Source organism: Herpailurus yagouaroundi, unplaced genomic scaffold (assembly GCF_014898765.1).
Source record: "Herpailurus yagouaroundi ecotype Mexico unplaced genomic scaffold, PumYag 248, whole genome shotgun sequence".
Taxonomy (NCBI): domain Eukaryota; kingdom Metazoa; phylum Chordata; class Mammalia; order Carnivora; family Felidae; genus Herpailurus; species Herpailurus yagouaroundi.
Window position 1 is genome coordinate 2,522,801 of NW_024412465.1, and position 16,530 is coordinate 2,539,330.

The 16,530-nt window shown below is 43.0% G+C and overlaps 1 protein-coding gene across 1 annotated transcript in view; it reads left to right on the forward strand.

Annotated features, from left to right (window-relative positions):
• The window catches only part of PUDP (pseudouridine 5'-phosphatase), a 472,480-nt gene that overhangs the window by 358,732 nt on the left and 97,218 nt on the right, over positions 1–16,530 (forward strand). The window lies entirely within an intron of this gene.

Below are 16,530 nucleotides of genomic sequence, written 5' to 3' on the forward strand. Positions count from 1 at the left end.
TGTGTGTGTGTGTGTGTGTGTGTGTGTGTGTGTGTGTGTGTGTGTGTTTATAACCTGATGGGAGACAGATTCCTTTTGATCTTTCCTGGGAGATAACATTAAATATAAGCTTTTTGAAACAGCGTCTTGATTGCAGATGCTCGGCTTCCCGTGGAAAAGACAAAGCCAAATAAGTAACAATCTTTCCACTAAGTGGTGAATCTCAAAGGGCCCGCCATGGTGCTCACTTCAGGGACATAAGGGTGGACAGATGCAGAGATGGACAGACACTATTCCTGGCTTAGACGAGCTTGCATTCTTGCACAGACCCGCCTTTCCTCGGTGTTTCTTTCACAGGATTGCAAAGACCCAGTGAAGAGTCACCACTTTGGAGCCACTGCCTCTGAAAAGGCTCTTGGTGGGTTCCCAACCCTCTGGAACTCATCCGTTTCTCAGAGCTCCTGAGATATCATTGATGGCATGGTGGGGGCCCAGGTCCTGTTCCTCTAGCAAAAACCATTCAGTGTCTCCCTGTCACTGCCTGTTGCAGAGACGTGAACTCCATATCCTTGCTCAGATGTAAACTAGAACGATTTATATATTCTAAAGAATGGTTTCCATTATGATCACTAGAGCTTGGTGCACCAATTCCCTGGTCTCCCGAGTCGGGCTGCCCACTGCTGCAATCGGCAGCGAATGCTTACTTTCCGAGTCTGGAAGGCGCTGTAGACGGGAGGCACGGCCAGCCCGCCAGGCAGGGTGCTGACTCCGGGAAAGCATTCAGTGCTGATAATACTGTAGGTTCATAGTCTGGGGGATCAGACGGACAAACAGGATATTTGCTCTGTGTGAGTCACCTGGGCCCCAAGAGCAGGGCACCCAGGGAAGAAACCACCTCACGGCCTCAGAGCACAGCCGGGGAAGCACTGATAAGCTGTGGTGAACTGGGCAGATGAACGGCTTTGTGCCATCCCAAATGGACCTTGCGCTTAACATGCACAGCAACCTTGGACCCTCCCTTAGTCCTCTGGGTGACCTTTCTCCCTACAGGGACGTTGCACCAAAAGGTGCTACGTTCAACCCCACACATGGCATCCTTTTATTTGCCTTAACAGGAAACTCAGGCTATGGATGGACAAGCCAGGTGCTCGGGAGAGGTTGACAGCGTGCATTTTGGGGCAGACGAGCAAGGCACAGCGATGACCCCTGGCTATGGGGAGACACTGGAACACACACAACACTCCCTCTTATTGGCTCCACAGGAAATCAGGTCACTAAAAATGATTATAAACCAGACAAAGAAAGCAAGACCTTTTGTCCAGAGGCGTGAGCACCTGCTCCTGGATGGGGTGGGCCGAAGGGGGGTTTCTGGTGGCCATGCACAGCAGCAGCCACCTCCTGGATCACTTGGAACTGCATACCGCACATCCAGCCCAACGAACAGATGGTGCTAACACTTCATTTTGCCGCGCTTAATAGTAAGGACAATGGCAAGGGGGTGCCTGTGGAACACTTAACACCAAGAGTTGCTACCGGGTCCAGACAAAGGGGAACGGAGGCCACTTTAGGGCATGAGAGACCGAGGGGTAACAACAGCAGTGCACAAAAAGAAGGCTGCATGAGGCTCGCTGTAAAGACCCACTGACTCAATCCTGGGCACACCAGGGGTCCTCAACCAGCTTGAATCTTCTATCATTTCCAGCACACGTGTGAGCAGTGGTGTCCTGTGTGTGTCAACGTCAGTGGCTCTGGTTCCGAGGGTTTAGTGCCTCCAGATGGAGCACAGTTAGCTTGAGTGGTGGTGATGATTCCATCATCAGTGTGGACAAAGGGTGAAGTTGCTTAGCCAGATTCTGTGTATCCTGTTTGCCTGGATCCCAACTCCTTTCTTTGAAGGAAGGAAGGAAGGAAGGAAGGAAGGAAGGAAGGAAGGGAGAAAGAAGGGAGGGAGGGAGGGAGGAAGGAAAGAAAAGAAAACAACAAGTTTAGTTTCTTTGTTTGTGCCTTGGGTTTGACAAAATCAGAGAACTTTTTGAGTGAAATGTATCTAAAAGCATGCCATAAAAGCCAATTGTCCAAAAGATGATAGACATATGTCGGCTCATGCTCTGAGCTGAGGGTCCCATCATTTTAAGGACTGCACAGGGCTGCCCAGCTCCACTCAAGCAGCATTTGTTGAGCTGTGCCCGGGGAGCAAAACACCGGTGGCTAATGTCATTTAGGGTTGGGGGTCTGTGAATAACCCTTCTACTGAGCCACAGATAAAAGCCAGCCACGATGCTTTCGGTGACTCAAGCACAGATTCCTTTTGCCTGGGGAATCAGGAAGGAGTTTCCAAATGGCCCATAAACTGGGTCTTGATGGGTTAGTAGCACTCGGAGAGACAGAGAGAAGGGGAGGAAGGTCCATTTGAAACTGGAACCCAGGCAGAGGGGCCTGCACAATTGTGTGGTGTCCCCAGGGCATCACGAATGGGTGAGATGTGGGGTTGGGGCATAGGGCACAATCAGGCAATATGGTGGCAGGTGAGATTGGGGGGCAAGTAGAGACAGACCCTGGAAGATGCTGTGTGCTGTGTTGAGCAATGTGCTTTTATGTCAGGCTGTGCAGTGTCACCTGGGGATTTGAGTAGGGAGTTGGCATTCCCTAATCCTAATCTTTCAAGGGGGTGAGTCTAGTGGGCTTGCCAAAGGGCTTGGGGATGATGTGCTCCTTTTCAGAGATTCAGGTCCCTTGGGCTACAGTCATCTTGAGAATGGCTCTACGTCCAGGGATTATGTACAAGAGTATAGATACCTACATACTAAGGTACTAAGAGTATACATACATACCATGTAGATACCTATGCGTAGGACAGAGGGCAAAGGGTTGGCTGCCTTGGGGACAGCATTTGCCTCTGGATCTCTGTTGGATTTGAAACTGAGTTAACTGGCCCCTGCTCACTCACTCCTGCACACTTTTGAGGATGTGGGAGGAAGCCAGCATCGACAGGTAATGCTGTGATACAGATGAGGGACCCCTGGGACCCTGGCCCTGACTTGCTCCTTGATACTCCTCTTCATCCTCCGAGCCTTGTATGGGAATCCTGATCATGGAGACCTTGGCCATAAATTGACCATGACCAGAATGATGACTGTTGACTTGCAAAGGCCGTTTGATGCAATGGTAAAGACTCATGAGAAGAACTTAGTGTCTCCTCCACTATTAAAGAATCTAGTCGTTATGTGCACTAACACCATACAGGTTAATACCCCAGTGCAGTTCATTTATATATGCATCCCATTCTTTTAAAGCCCCCGAGGGCCCCACAGATGTCATCTCATTAATCTCCCTGGCACTTTTAGGAGCCGCAAGACAGCCCTGGGGCCATGGGTTACATTAGGGAAACCAGAGGGAGACAGGGAGTGTCTTACTTCAGGCTACACGGTCTATTTCTATCCTGGCAGAGACAACTCTTATTCTGGAGAGTTCTGCCCACAAGCCATCGTTGTCACACTGTGTGGGGGGATAGAGGCTTCCGGAATGCTACCATGGGCAGTTGGCATTTCACATGAATTCTTTCCAAGAGACTGACCAAAAGTTGTTGACTCTCCATTCAGGAATGTAGAAACAGATAGGCCATTCTTTCCATAGGGCATCTGTCCATGTTTGGCCATGGTTTGATCGACTCAACTATTTTAGGAATTCAACTTGTTTTGGAGGGCGGGAAGTGTGTTTTCGGGGGAAAGCAGCCATGATCGAAGGAAATCCCGTTGGAGACTTTTTGTTTGTTTTTGCTTTAGAGGAGACATTGTCAAAAATTAACAGTGAGGTATTGAAGCTCTACTTAAATAGAGAAGATACGATAGATTGTTAGATGGGGGTAGGTGTTTCTCCAGAGTCTGTACACAGTTGTAAAATAAAGTGCCGATGCCATTGGTGGGTATCAGATTGTGTAAAAACACGATGTTGTTTTTTGTTTTTGTTTTTGTTTTTACAAGAAACCGTGTTTCTTGTTACTCTGGCAAACCATCCAGTGGTTGAGAAAGACTGACCCAGTCCTGGTTCTAGAAGATGCATTTCATGGAGCCCTCTAAGCATTCATAAAACTTAATTGTTTCCTTTCTTAGTGAACTCCAACCCTTTTTAAAGAATTCATTGTATGCTATTACTTTTTTTTTTTTTTTTTTACAAAATTTTGTCTAAGTTCTAGTTAGCTAACATACAGTGTAGTATTGGTTTTAGGAGTAGAATTCAGTGATTTATCTCACATATAACCCCCAGTTCTCATACCAACTAGTGTTCTCCTTAATGCCCACCCCCATCTATCCCATCCCCCCACCCACCTCCCTTTCATAAACCCTCAGTTTGTTCTCTGTATTTAAGAGTCTCTTATGGTTTCTTTCCCTGTCTCTTTTTCTCTTTTTCTCCCCTTCCCTTATGTTCATCTGTTTTGTTTCTTAAATTCCATGTGATTGAAATCATGTGGTATTTCTCTTTCTCTGACTTATTTTGCTTAGTGTCATACCCTCTAGCTCCATCCATATCATTGCAAATGGCAAGATTTTATTCTTTTTGATGGCTGAGTAGTAGTCTATTGTGTATATATACTATGTCATATTTTTCCATTCACCAGTCAGTGGACGTTTAGGCTCTTTCCATAGTTTGGCTATTGTTGATAACAGGGCTATAAACATTGGGGTGCATATACCCCTTCAAATCAGCATTTTTGTATCCTTCGGATAAATACCCTCTAGGGAGACTGCTGGATCATAGGATAGTTTGATTTTTAAGTTTTGGAGGAACCTCCATACTGTTTTCCAGAATGGCTGCACCAGTTTGCATTCCCACCAGCAGTGCAATTTGTATGCTATTAGTGATGTTTACTTACCTAAGCTTATAAAATGCGTGGCACAATACATGTAACATAAATGTTACATTTTAACCTTTTGTGAAAGTGTCTAGATCAAATGCCATTAAGTATGTCCACATTGTTGCCCAACAATCACCACCATCCATATCTAGAACTGTTCTCCTCTTTCCAAACTAGAACTCGGTATTTACTACACAACAATTCCCCCTTCCTTCCTCCCACTGCCCTGCAGCTCCCGGAAACCACTAATCTGCTTTGTCTCTATGATTTTGGCTGTGTTCTGGGTACCACATATAAGTGGAGTCAAGTAGTAGTTGTCCTTTTGTATCTGTCTCATTTAACTTCTGTAACATTGCAGGACAGCAGAATACGCTACCCCAAAATATGCTACTTTGGCACAGGGATTATTTGGAGTTGACAGCAATTGAGAAGAAGCATATATAAGACAAGCTCCCTGAGCTCCCCCCGTTTGCCTAAAAGCAAACATAAATTAACAAAGGTGTCCCCCCCCCCCATCTAGAAGGACAAATCGTCACCCCGAGACACAACTTTAGACCCCATCATCTTGGAGGACACACTGGAGGAATCTACATCAAAAACCTTACTAACTAGACTTCATCTCCCATTAGTCTGTCTTCCCATAGATTGGGGTTGGAAGCCCCAAACCATGTTCTTATTTCCTATTATTTCTCAATGAGTTTATTGTTCTTTGCTGAAGTTGCCATAAAAGCCGGAGTTCTGAGTTTACCTGAGTATCTCCAATATAGACAAGAGATAAACATGTTAACAAACTTCTGTTTGCTTTTCTCTCATTCATCTTTTTTTTTAATTAAAAAAATTTTTAACTTTTATGGATTTGAGAGAGAGAGAGAGAGAGAGAGAGAGAACACAAGCAGGGGAAGAGGCAGAGAAAGAGGGAGACACAGAATCCGAAGCAGGTTCCAGGCTCCGAGCTGTCGGCACAGAGCCCGACGCGGGGCTCGAACCCATGAACTGTGAGATCATGACCTGAGCCGAAGTCGGACGCTTAACCAACTGAGCCCCCAGGCGGCCCTCATCTGTCTTTCATTACAGAGATCCCCACCAACAACTCAGAAGGGGAGAGGGACTCTTTTTCTGCCTCCCTACAGTGTCCTCACGATACATCCATGTTGTATCATGTGTCAGAATTTCATCCCTTTTCAAGATTGAATAATATTCCATTGTTTACATAAGCCACATTCTGTTGCTTATTGAAGTCATCTTGAATTATTTTTTGATTCTCAAGTTTCTGTGCCAATATGTTAGTCCTCTGGCAGTTAAAGAGATGAGGTTATGAAGGCACACATCCTTTTTTAACCAATATTTTATATGTGGACAGGCAGATTGCTTGGAAATCCTATATACTTGGTGGTTTCTAGTTTACATTGTTTTATTCTTCTGCAGAGACAGACATCTGTTTCACTGAATTTAAGGGAATTACACAAAAAGACAAAGCCCATCCATTTTTACCTTCAGAATCTTATAACTTATAATTTTATACCTGTATCTTTATTAAATTTTTTGAATTTTATTTATTTTTGAGAGAGACAGTGTGAGTGGGGGAGGGGCAGAGAGAGAGAGAGAGAGAGAGAGAGAGAGAGAATCCCAAGCAGTCTATGGCCCTCCAGCACAGAACCCAGTGGAGGGCTTGAACTCATGAAACTGTGAGATCATGACCTGAGCCGAGAGCAAGGGTCAGACACCTAAACGACTGAGCCGCCCAGGCACCCGTGTAACTATATCTTACCATCATATAACTACAGTCTTATAACTCATTTGTTGCACATATGTCTGGTCTGTAAGAGCCTCACATCTGCAGGTGCTAACGTAGGGCAGTGTGGTATTGAGTGAACCCTTCTCCACATGCTGACATGCTTTCTCCTTTCAAAGACCCAGTGAGAGTTTCTTCTCCTCCCCATGCTGTCTTTGTCAATAATTTTCCAATAGTTCAGTACACATTGCTTAATGAAGTATCCTTCAGAAAACTGAAGCAGAAAACGAAATTATTGGATGATTACAACTTTGTGATTAGGGATAAGAACACTGACAACACTTAGGACGAGGTTATCCATGCTGAATGCCCAAGCAGACACAGCCTACGTCATGCATTTTTGGGGTTGAACGTCTAGGTTGTTGAGCTGAGGGGGGAATTTATACCTGAAAACAAACATACCGTGTGGTAGGATCATTGATGGCATAAAATGGCGGGCATGACCCAGGCCTCGGTTTCATAAGTTCCCAGGTGATTCTGTTGTGCTCTAGGTTGAGAGTATGTGATTAAACAAAGGATATAAACAAAGGTGTGCTCATCTCCTTGTAGAAAAAATGAAAAACCATTTATTAGTCTCAGTACCACCAAGAGATAGACTAATGCTAGGGAAAACAAAGGAAAAGCTGTAAATCCAAATGAAATAAAGAGTGTGTTTGCATAGGTGACCGATTCTAAAGCAATTATAGAAATGTCTTTCGTGATGTTTTAAAGGATCAATCAGCTTTATAAAGTATTTCTTAAGGGGAAAATCGTGGTGGGAACAATCGCTCCCACTCCTTGACCCAAATCAATCAGTTATGGAATTGGCTTCATTTTGGCCTGCTTGCTCCAGAAACGTTCTCAAGTGAGATTAGTGCTGAAAGTATATTTATCTATCAAAATGACCTACCTCTCCTCTCTAATCTGTAATATTGGCTATATGGAACTTGGTAAATCTGTGGAGTTGGAGGCATGGTAATCAGACCTAAGCAATCAAAAGTGATTTAAAACGTTAAATATGCCTCTGTGAAAAACCAAATCAAATGATACAGGTTTGCCTAAAGCTTAAAGCTCCCAATTTAATTGCCAGATAATTCTGCAACCTAAACAAACCTGCAAACAGTCTGTTTTTGTGTAGACTACAGCAAATGGAAACATGTACAACTATATATTTATATCCATGCACATAACAATGGACGTTTCCATATGTGATACATATATTAAAAAGATAGGTTCCAGGGGCTCCTGGGAGGCTTAGTCGGTTAAGCGTTCTGACTTTGGCTCGGGTCATGATCTCGGTGCTCTCTGCTCCTGGGTTTGAGCCCCGCCTTGGGCTCTGTGCTGACAGTGTGGAGCCTGCTTAGGATTCTCTCTTTCTCTCTTTCTCTCTGTCTGCCCCTCCCCTGCTCACTGTCTATATCTCTCTCTCAAAATAAATAAATAAAGTTAAAAAAAATAGATACATTGTGGGGCGCCTTGGTGGCCCAGTCGGCTAAGCATCGCACTTTGGTTCAGGTCATGATCTCAAGGTTCGTGGGTTTGAGCCCGGCATGGGGCTCTTTGCTGACAGCTCAGAGCCTGGAGCCTGCTTCAGATTCTGTGTCTCCCTCTCTCTCTGCTCCTCCCCCGCTCACGCTCTGTCTCTCTCTCTCTCTTTCAAAAATAAATAAACATTAAAAAACAGATAGGTTCCTTCTGTGTGTATTACAATTTCCTGGTTTCATTAGGAATACAACATAGATATTTATACATATTGACACTTAGATCTTATCCTTTCTGGGTTCATCTTGAGATGAAAGGGGGAAAAAGCATACAAATGAGAACCTTTTAAAAAGAAACTTGGGAAACTACCTTGGATAATTGCAACTTAGCTCCTTTGGATGTAAAATGGCATGGACCTTTTTATTTTAGTGAAGAAGAAACATATTCTGCCTCTTCGGGAAGATGTTTAAATTGTAAAGGATCAACTTTTTTAATGAACCGTGTGCAGTTCCAATAGACGAGCTTTGGATGTAGAGTATCGAAAGGTCTTAGAAAGGAGACGCTGCATGTAGTAAGTACACCTTCTGACCCACGGCTCCAGCCATATAGTAGATGGTCGGGAGGTGTTAGTTCAGTAAACGAAGATGCTTTCGTAAGAGACATCCACGGGGGAGGAAGACAGGCTGCAAAGAGCAGGCCGACCTCACTCAAACTAGTTGAAACACTGAGGGCCATTATTTCATGGATGCAAGTGCAGTGGGGAGAGCCAGCCTCCCAAGAGATTGATGGCTTCACCAGCTGAACTGCACCATCAAGATCCTTCCACCTCCCTGGTCCTTCTAAGGCAACGGCTTCATCATTGGCTGCAGGTGGTTGCCAGTAGCAATCAGAGCATCTTCATCCACATCCTGATGGAGGGACAGTGACTGGCCTCTGTTTCCCAGCAACCCCATCCGGCAGATCTCTTTCTGTAACTCATCCGTTCAATGCGGACCCATTCTTGGCGCAAGGGACCTGGAATGAGCAGTGGTGGTCCGTGATGATACTCTGGGAGGTGCTGCTGTATAACCCCCAGGCTGACTCTTCCCTCTTGTTCTTTTAGAATATAACACGCTATAATAGAATCTCCTTGCAGTCATAATGTCTCAGTCTGGGGTGGTAGCAATGTTGCAAGATTTGGCGTAGCAAAGTGTGAGGTACAAAGAATGTATAGAGATTTTCCCAAAGTGATTATTATCCATGGTGGGTCTGGGATTGCAGATAGTTTTTTTTTTAATTTTTAAAATATTTGTTTATTTTTGAGAGAGAAAGAGAGACAGAGCACAAGCAGGGAAGGGGCAGAGAGAGAGAGGAGGAGACACAGAATCCCAAGCAGGCTCCAGGCTCTGAGCTGTCAGCACAGAGCCCAACACGGGGCTCAAACTCACAAATTGTAAGATTGTGACTTGAGCCGAACTTGGATGCTTAACTGACTGAGCCACGCAAGTGCCCCAGATAGTTTTTTTTTTTTAATTCAAGTATAATTAACATACATTGTTATATTAGTTTCAGGTATACAGTATGATTCATCAAGTCTATACATTGTTCAGTGCTCATCATGGTACATCTAGTCTCCATCTTGTTTATCTGTTTCATTCATCCCCCTACTCACCTCCCCTCTGGCAACCACAGTTTATTGTGTATATTTGAGTCTGGTTTTTTATATGTCTCTTTTTTTCTTGGCTCATATATATATAGAATATTACATATGTATATGCCATATATATATATATATATATACACACACCACATCTTTATCCATTCATTTATTGTTGGACAGTTTGCCTGCTTCCATAATAATGCTGCTATAAACATCGAGTGCATATATATATATATATATATATATATATATATATATATATATAGTTTTGAATTAATGTTTTCCTATTCTTTGGATAAATACCCAGTAGTGGAATTACTGGATCATATGGTAATTCTATTTTTAACTTTTTGAGAAAGCTCATACTGTTTTCCACAGTGGCTGCACCAGTTTGCTTCCCACCAACAGCGTAAGAGGGTTCCTTTTTCTCCACATCCCCCTTAACACGAGTTGTTTCTTCTGTTGTTGATTTTAGCCCTTGTCACTGGTGTGATGTGGTATCTCATTGTAGTTTTGATTTATATTTCTCTGATGATGAGTGATGTTGAGCATCTTTTCATGTGTCTGTTGGCCATCAATATATATTCTTTGGAAAAATGTCTATTCCTGTCCTATGCCCACTTTTTAATTGGCTAATTTGTGTGGTTTTTTTCTTGGTGTTGAGTTGTAAGTTTTTTACATATTTTGGATAGTAACCTTTTATCAGATATGTCATTTGCAAACATCTCCCATTCTGAACACTGTCTTTTAGTTTTGTTTCCTTCACTGGGCACAAGCCTTTTGTTTTGGTGTAGTCCAAACAGCTGAATTGTGCTTTTGTTTCCCTTGCCTTGGGAGACGTATCTAGAAAGATGTTTCTATGGCTGATGTGCGACAAACTACTGCCTATGTTTTCTTCTAGGAGTTTTAATGGTGTCCGATCTCACACTTAGGTCTTTAACCTTTTTTGAGTTTACTTTTGTGTATGGTGTAAGAAAGCGATCCCATTTCATTCTTTTGCATGTTGCTGTCCATTTCTCCCAGCACCCTTTGTTGCAGAGACTGTCTTTTTCCCATTGTATATTCTTGCCTCCGTTGTCGAAGATTAATTGACCATCTAGTCACAGGTTTATTTCTAGGTCTCCTATTCTGTTCCAATGACCTGTGTGTCTATTTTTGTGTCAGTACCGTACTTCTTTTTCAAGATTGCTTTGGCTATTCAGGGCCTTTCTTGGTTCCACATACATTTTAGGATTGTTTTTCTAGTTCTGTGAACAATGCTGTTGGTATCTTGATGGGGATTGCATTGAATCTGTCGATCGCTTTGGGTAGTATGGACGTTTTAGCAATATTGGATCTACTAACCCATGAGCATTGTTAGAGCCAGCTGAGCTTGTCTTACCTCTGCAGTGCTGGATTCAGGATTCTTGGAGTTGGTTGAACTGAGAGTATTCTTCAAGGTAATAGGCATTTGCATCTAAACTATATAGGAAGCAGAATTTTGGACCAAAGCCCCCAAAGGGAACTTTCATTTATAACAGTTAACAGGAATTCGAAGTTACATTTCTAGCTGCGTGTTAAAAACCATAGAAAAACACCTTCACTTCCCAGTGCCTTTTTTACTGTATTCACTACACAAAACATTTTGCCTAAAAGAATAAGTTTAATTAAGCAAAGATCTTCATTCAGAAATAATCATGTGTGCAACATTAAAAATAGTAACAAGGGTGCCTGGGGGCTCAGTTGGTTAAGCATCCGAGTTCAGCTCAGGTCATGATCTCACAGTTCGTGAGTTAGAGCCCCACATCGGGCTCTGTGCGGACACCTCAGAGCCTAGAGCCTGCTTCAGATTTTGTGTCTCCCTCTGTCTCTGTCCCTACCCTGCTCACACCCTGTCTCTGTCTCTCTCAAAAATAAATAAATGTTAAAAAAAGATTTAAAATAAATAATAAGACTAAAGATTTTGTTTTAAGGGGTGTCTGGGTGGCTGAGTTGGTGAAGTGTCTGACTCAAGTCATGATGTAGAGGTTCATGGGTTCAAGCCCCACGTCGGGCTCTGTGCTGACAGCTCAGAGCCCAGAGCCTGCTTCTGATTCTGTGTCTCCCTGTCTTCCCCTCTTCCACTCACACTCTGTCTCTCTCTCAAAAAATAAACATTTAAAAAATTTTTTAAAAATAGTAACAAAATTTATATGGTAGATAATACTATATGTTGATACAGACTATCTTATTTAGTCATTAAAATAACAACTTTGCTGAATCCATCCATCTGTCCATCCATCCATCCATCCATGTTTATCTCTCTTTCTGAACTATATGGGAGGGAAAAAAAAAACCTTTGTCCCTCTACCTTTTTAGGACCTGTATCTGGGGTGTTTGAATTAAACTGACAAAACACAGATCAACAGAATAAAAGGCAGGTGTTTCTTTATTGATACTAATATCTTTGTCCATGGGAGCTTCACAAAAAAGAAGTGAAAACCCAGAGAAGCAGTTAGACTCGGGTGCTTTATATACCATTTTAACAAAAGGCAATAAATTATGGAGAAGTGACCAGACAAAGGAAAAAGTGGCCTCTAGGAGCATCTTCACAAAGGGAAGTGTATGTCCTACTTTTGGCCAGGAAGGGGGAGGGCAGAGTCCTTTCTGAATCTGCTGCTCCTCCGTTGCCTTCAACTCAGAATAATCCTTAATGGCAAAGTGGCATATATTGAGGTGGCATAATCTGATCCATCATCTATCCATCTATCTATGTATCTATCATCTATCCATTATTATCTATCTATGTATTATCTATCATCTATCTATCTATCTATTATGTATTTGTGTATTATCTATCTATCTATCTATCTATCTATCTATCTATCTATCATTCCAAAACTCAGGGTCCACACAATACAGGGTCCCCACAATAATCAATATGTAAAATTATTATGGGAATGCTCTAGGCATTACCCTCAATGCATGTGGTAAAACTTATTACTAGCATGAGTGTGTACAACGTTAAGACCTTACCCCATAGTGAATAAGTAAAAGAACCAGATGAAGAACTTTTGTTTTCATTATATCCATTTTCTTTACTACATTATATTTTTAGAGTTTAAAAAATAATGACTTGCTTGGTCAGTCTCCCATTAATGGTAAGGAATCAATTTAGATTTTTCATGTTTAATTTTGTCCTAGGCCAGAATCTCCCCTGTCTCAAAGAGAAGAACAGAGAGATAGTGAGAGAAAGATATTTTATATATATATATATATATATATATATATATATAATTTTATATATATATAATTTTATATATATATAACATTATATAGATACAATTTTATATAGATATTATTTTATATAGATATATTCATATGTATATATATGTATATATGTGTGGAGAGAGAGAAGAGACTCATATATATCTGATATGGAACACATACTCCTTGCTACAACTTTGTAGACCATGGAAATCAGCGAACTTGTAAAGCATGCACTTTAGAAGTAGCTCGGGGAAGACCTACGAGGGCCTATACGTTTGAAAGTCCTGATTCTTGGAAACCTACTTTTACCAACTTTGCTTGCACTCGCTGTCTCTGCTCCTGCTGAGCTGCCTTTTGGCAGATTATGTAAGTCGGGAGGGCACCGTGGATCATTATTCCAGCTTTTTCTTCTTAGCTTTGCTCCTCGTGAGCCATTCCTTCCTACTGAAGTTGAAAATAGCCGTGCCTCTTTGATGCAGAAGAAAGAAGTTGTCGCTAGTCCTGAAGAGGAACAGGCTTGGCAGTAAGGGGAATTTTCGAGTTCTTTCTCCACCAGTCCTCCAGTGACGAGAGCACAGTAACGCCTTCATGTGTCACATCTATAGCATGTAACTGCTCAGTGATGGGACGCTGAGGTTTCCTCTGTGATGTGACTTGCTGACGTCCTCAAACTAAAAGAGTCGTCACTCTTCATTGGAAAAACTGCTTCCCCCTCCCCCCACCCAGGGAAAGTTTTTAGTTAAGGCCATATTCTCAGGTTTGCATTAACAAGTCAATGTGTCTCATCAGTGTCCATTATGTTTATTTTGATGACAATAGATTTAAAGTTAGAGGAAATTTTTGACTCACTTATGGGGACAGAAAGCCATCCCAGGCGACTAGATGTTATTAAAAAATCTAAAATTAAAGCTTAAAGTTCAGGAGACACTAAAACTGGCATATTCTTTTTCTCTATTTACTCGACCTGTCTGTAGGTATTTTTGTAAATAAATATAAGAGGAAATAATGTCTGTCTTATTAATTTCACAAAGACATTTTGAGCTTGAAATAAGTGTTGAGTATGAAAGCATTTTGCAATAATTCTCAGCCACATTCAGTCATATTCTTAACACATGATTCTGGATGCTCTGAAAGCCTTCAGGCGTTTCGGCATTTGGATTTCACTTGATGTGCATATCCGTCCAGACTTCACAACTGTGGGTCACTTAGGACCATCAGGCTACACAAACTGTGCCCCAGAGATCAACAGTACTGGAGTCACCAGAGAGCTCACTGGAAATGCAGAACCTCGGCCTCGGACCACCCAAGACCTCCTGAACCTGACTTCCTTGTGCCAAGATCTCCAAGACATTCGATGCGCACGGAAGCGTGAGGACCACTGATGTCAACATCTCCACGTAATGAATTCTTCAACTTCTTGTGCACTATGATGAACTGGACAATATTCCTCCAAAGATGTGTTGAGCCTGGGTGTTTGTAGGATTCAATGTGTGTTTCATCCTTTCGTGATGTTCCCACCCCGCCCCCATTAGCTGTTCTGGGGAGATCTTAGATGGCAGATGCCCACCTCGCCTTGCTAGGGCCTCATGGTACCCATGTGGGAACTTCCAAGGTTGCCCAGTCCCCTGTGGATATCAGAGCAGGGCACGTAGCATTAAAACGTGCAGCACTGGGGTGCCTGGGTGGCTCAGTCGTTTAAGCGTCCAACTTGGGCTCAGGTCATGACTTCACAGTTCATGAGTTCAAGCCCCATGTCGGGCTCTATGCTGACAGTGTGGAGCCTGCTTGGGATTCTGTCTCTCCCTGTCTCTCTCTCTCTCTCTCTCTCTCTCTCTGTCTCTCTCTCAAAATAAATAAATAAATAAACTAAAAAAAGTTGTTAGGAACTTTATAAAAAAAGTGCAGCATTAAAAGTAAGAAAAAATGGAAGTTTGTCCGCGGGAATCTGTTGCGCACTGTGCAAACGATCACAGTAAAGTAAGTGGACATCTGGAAACTGTAGGTTTGTCTCTTCTGTTAGGTGAACTTTCTTCTGGTGACTGTTAAATCAGTTCATGAGGAATAGAGCCTGAGGTTCAACCCCAAATTGGCACAGTTTGATGTCAGGAGGGAGCAACACAAAGACCTTTACTGGGCAGTGAAATTGATACATCATGTTTTTTGTTTTTGTTTTAGTTTTAAATGTTTTTTTTTAATCTATTTTTGAGAGAGACAGACAGCATGAGTGTGGGAGGAGCAGAGAAAAGGAGACATAGAATCTGAAGCAGACTCCAGGATCTGAGCTGTCAGCACAGACCCTGACTCAGGGCTTGAATCCATGAACCGTGAGATCATGACCTGAGCCAAAGTCGGACGCTCAACCAACTGAGCCACCCAGGAGCCCCACTACATCATGTTTTTTTTTTAATTTTATGTGTATTATTTTTGAGAGACAGAGCATGAGCAGGGGAGGGGAGAGGCAGAGAGAGGGGGAGACACAAAATCCGAGGCAGGCTCCAGGCTCTGAGCTGTCAGCCTACAGCCTGGTGTGGGGTTCAAACCCATGAACCATCAGATCATGACCTGAGCCAAAGTCGGACGCTTAACTGACTGAGTCCCCCAGGCACCACGAGACGTATGCTTCTTAACTGTGTCAGAGGTGTGGTGTGCAGGAGAGCAAGGCTGGAATGTGGGATCTGAAGATATGGGACTGTGTCCCACGTCCACGCTCTGCAGCTGTCTGACAAGGTATAGGCCCTTAGACTTCTGTAGTTCTCTGTTTTACCAGCAGTAAAATCAGGATGGTTTTTACTGGTTACAGGTGACCTTATAAACAAAATAAGGAATATGGAAATGGGATACGGAATATAGAAAAAAGCTTTGTATGGTAATATTAAAAACACTTTATGGAGCCCCTGGGTGGCGCAGTCGGTTAAGCGTCCGACTTCAGCCAGGTCACGATCTCGCGGTCCGGGAGTTCGAGCCCCGCGTCAGGCTCTGGGCTGATGGCTCGGAGCCTGGAGCCTGTTTCCGATTCTGTGTCTCCCTCTCTCTCTGCCCCTCCCCCGTTCATGCTCTGTCTCTCTCTGTTCCAAAAATAAATAAACGTTGAAAAAAAAAATTTAAAAACACTTTATACCTTAAAATAAAGGCCAGGACACCTAACCGGTGGTGTTGAAGAAAGTAAGCTCTGTGTACTTGCCAGACAGAATGAGAGGATCGGAGGCAGGCAGGTCCTCACAAACAATGCACGGGGTATACCGCTGGTGGCCGGGCGTGTGCACCACTCGGCTTGCCCTTGTGACTGGGCTGACCGCGTGTCCTCCAAAAGCGGGCCCTGCAGTGTTGATCAGTAGTCTTAAGTCCCTGTTTGCCATGCCAGATGCCCTGAATCCAACTATGGCTGAATGTTCCACGTCAGGGGAACCCGCATAGCTATGCTCATGAACACAGCAATGTTATATCATTAAGGTCATAGGATAATCATAGCACGACGTCTATCTCATATGGTTCTATGAGGAGCAAATACATTGATGTTTTTAAAGGTGCTTACCATAGTGCTTACCAACTATAAATGGGTATAAGTGTAGTGCTTTCCTT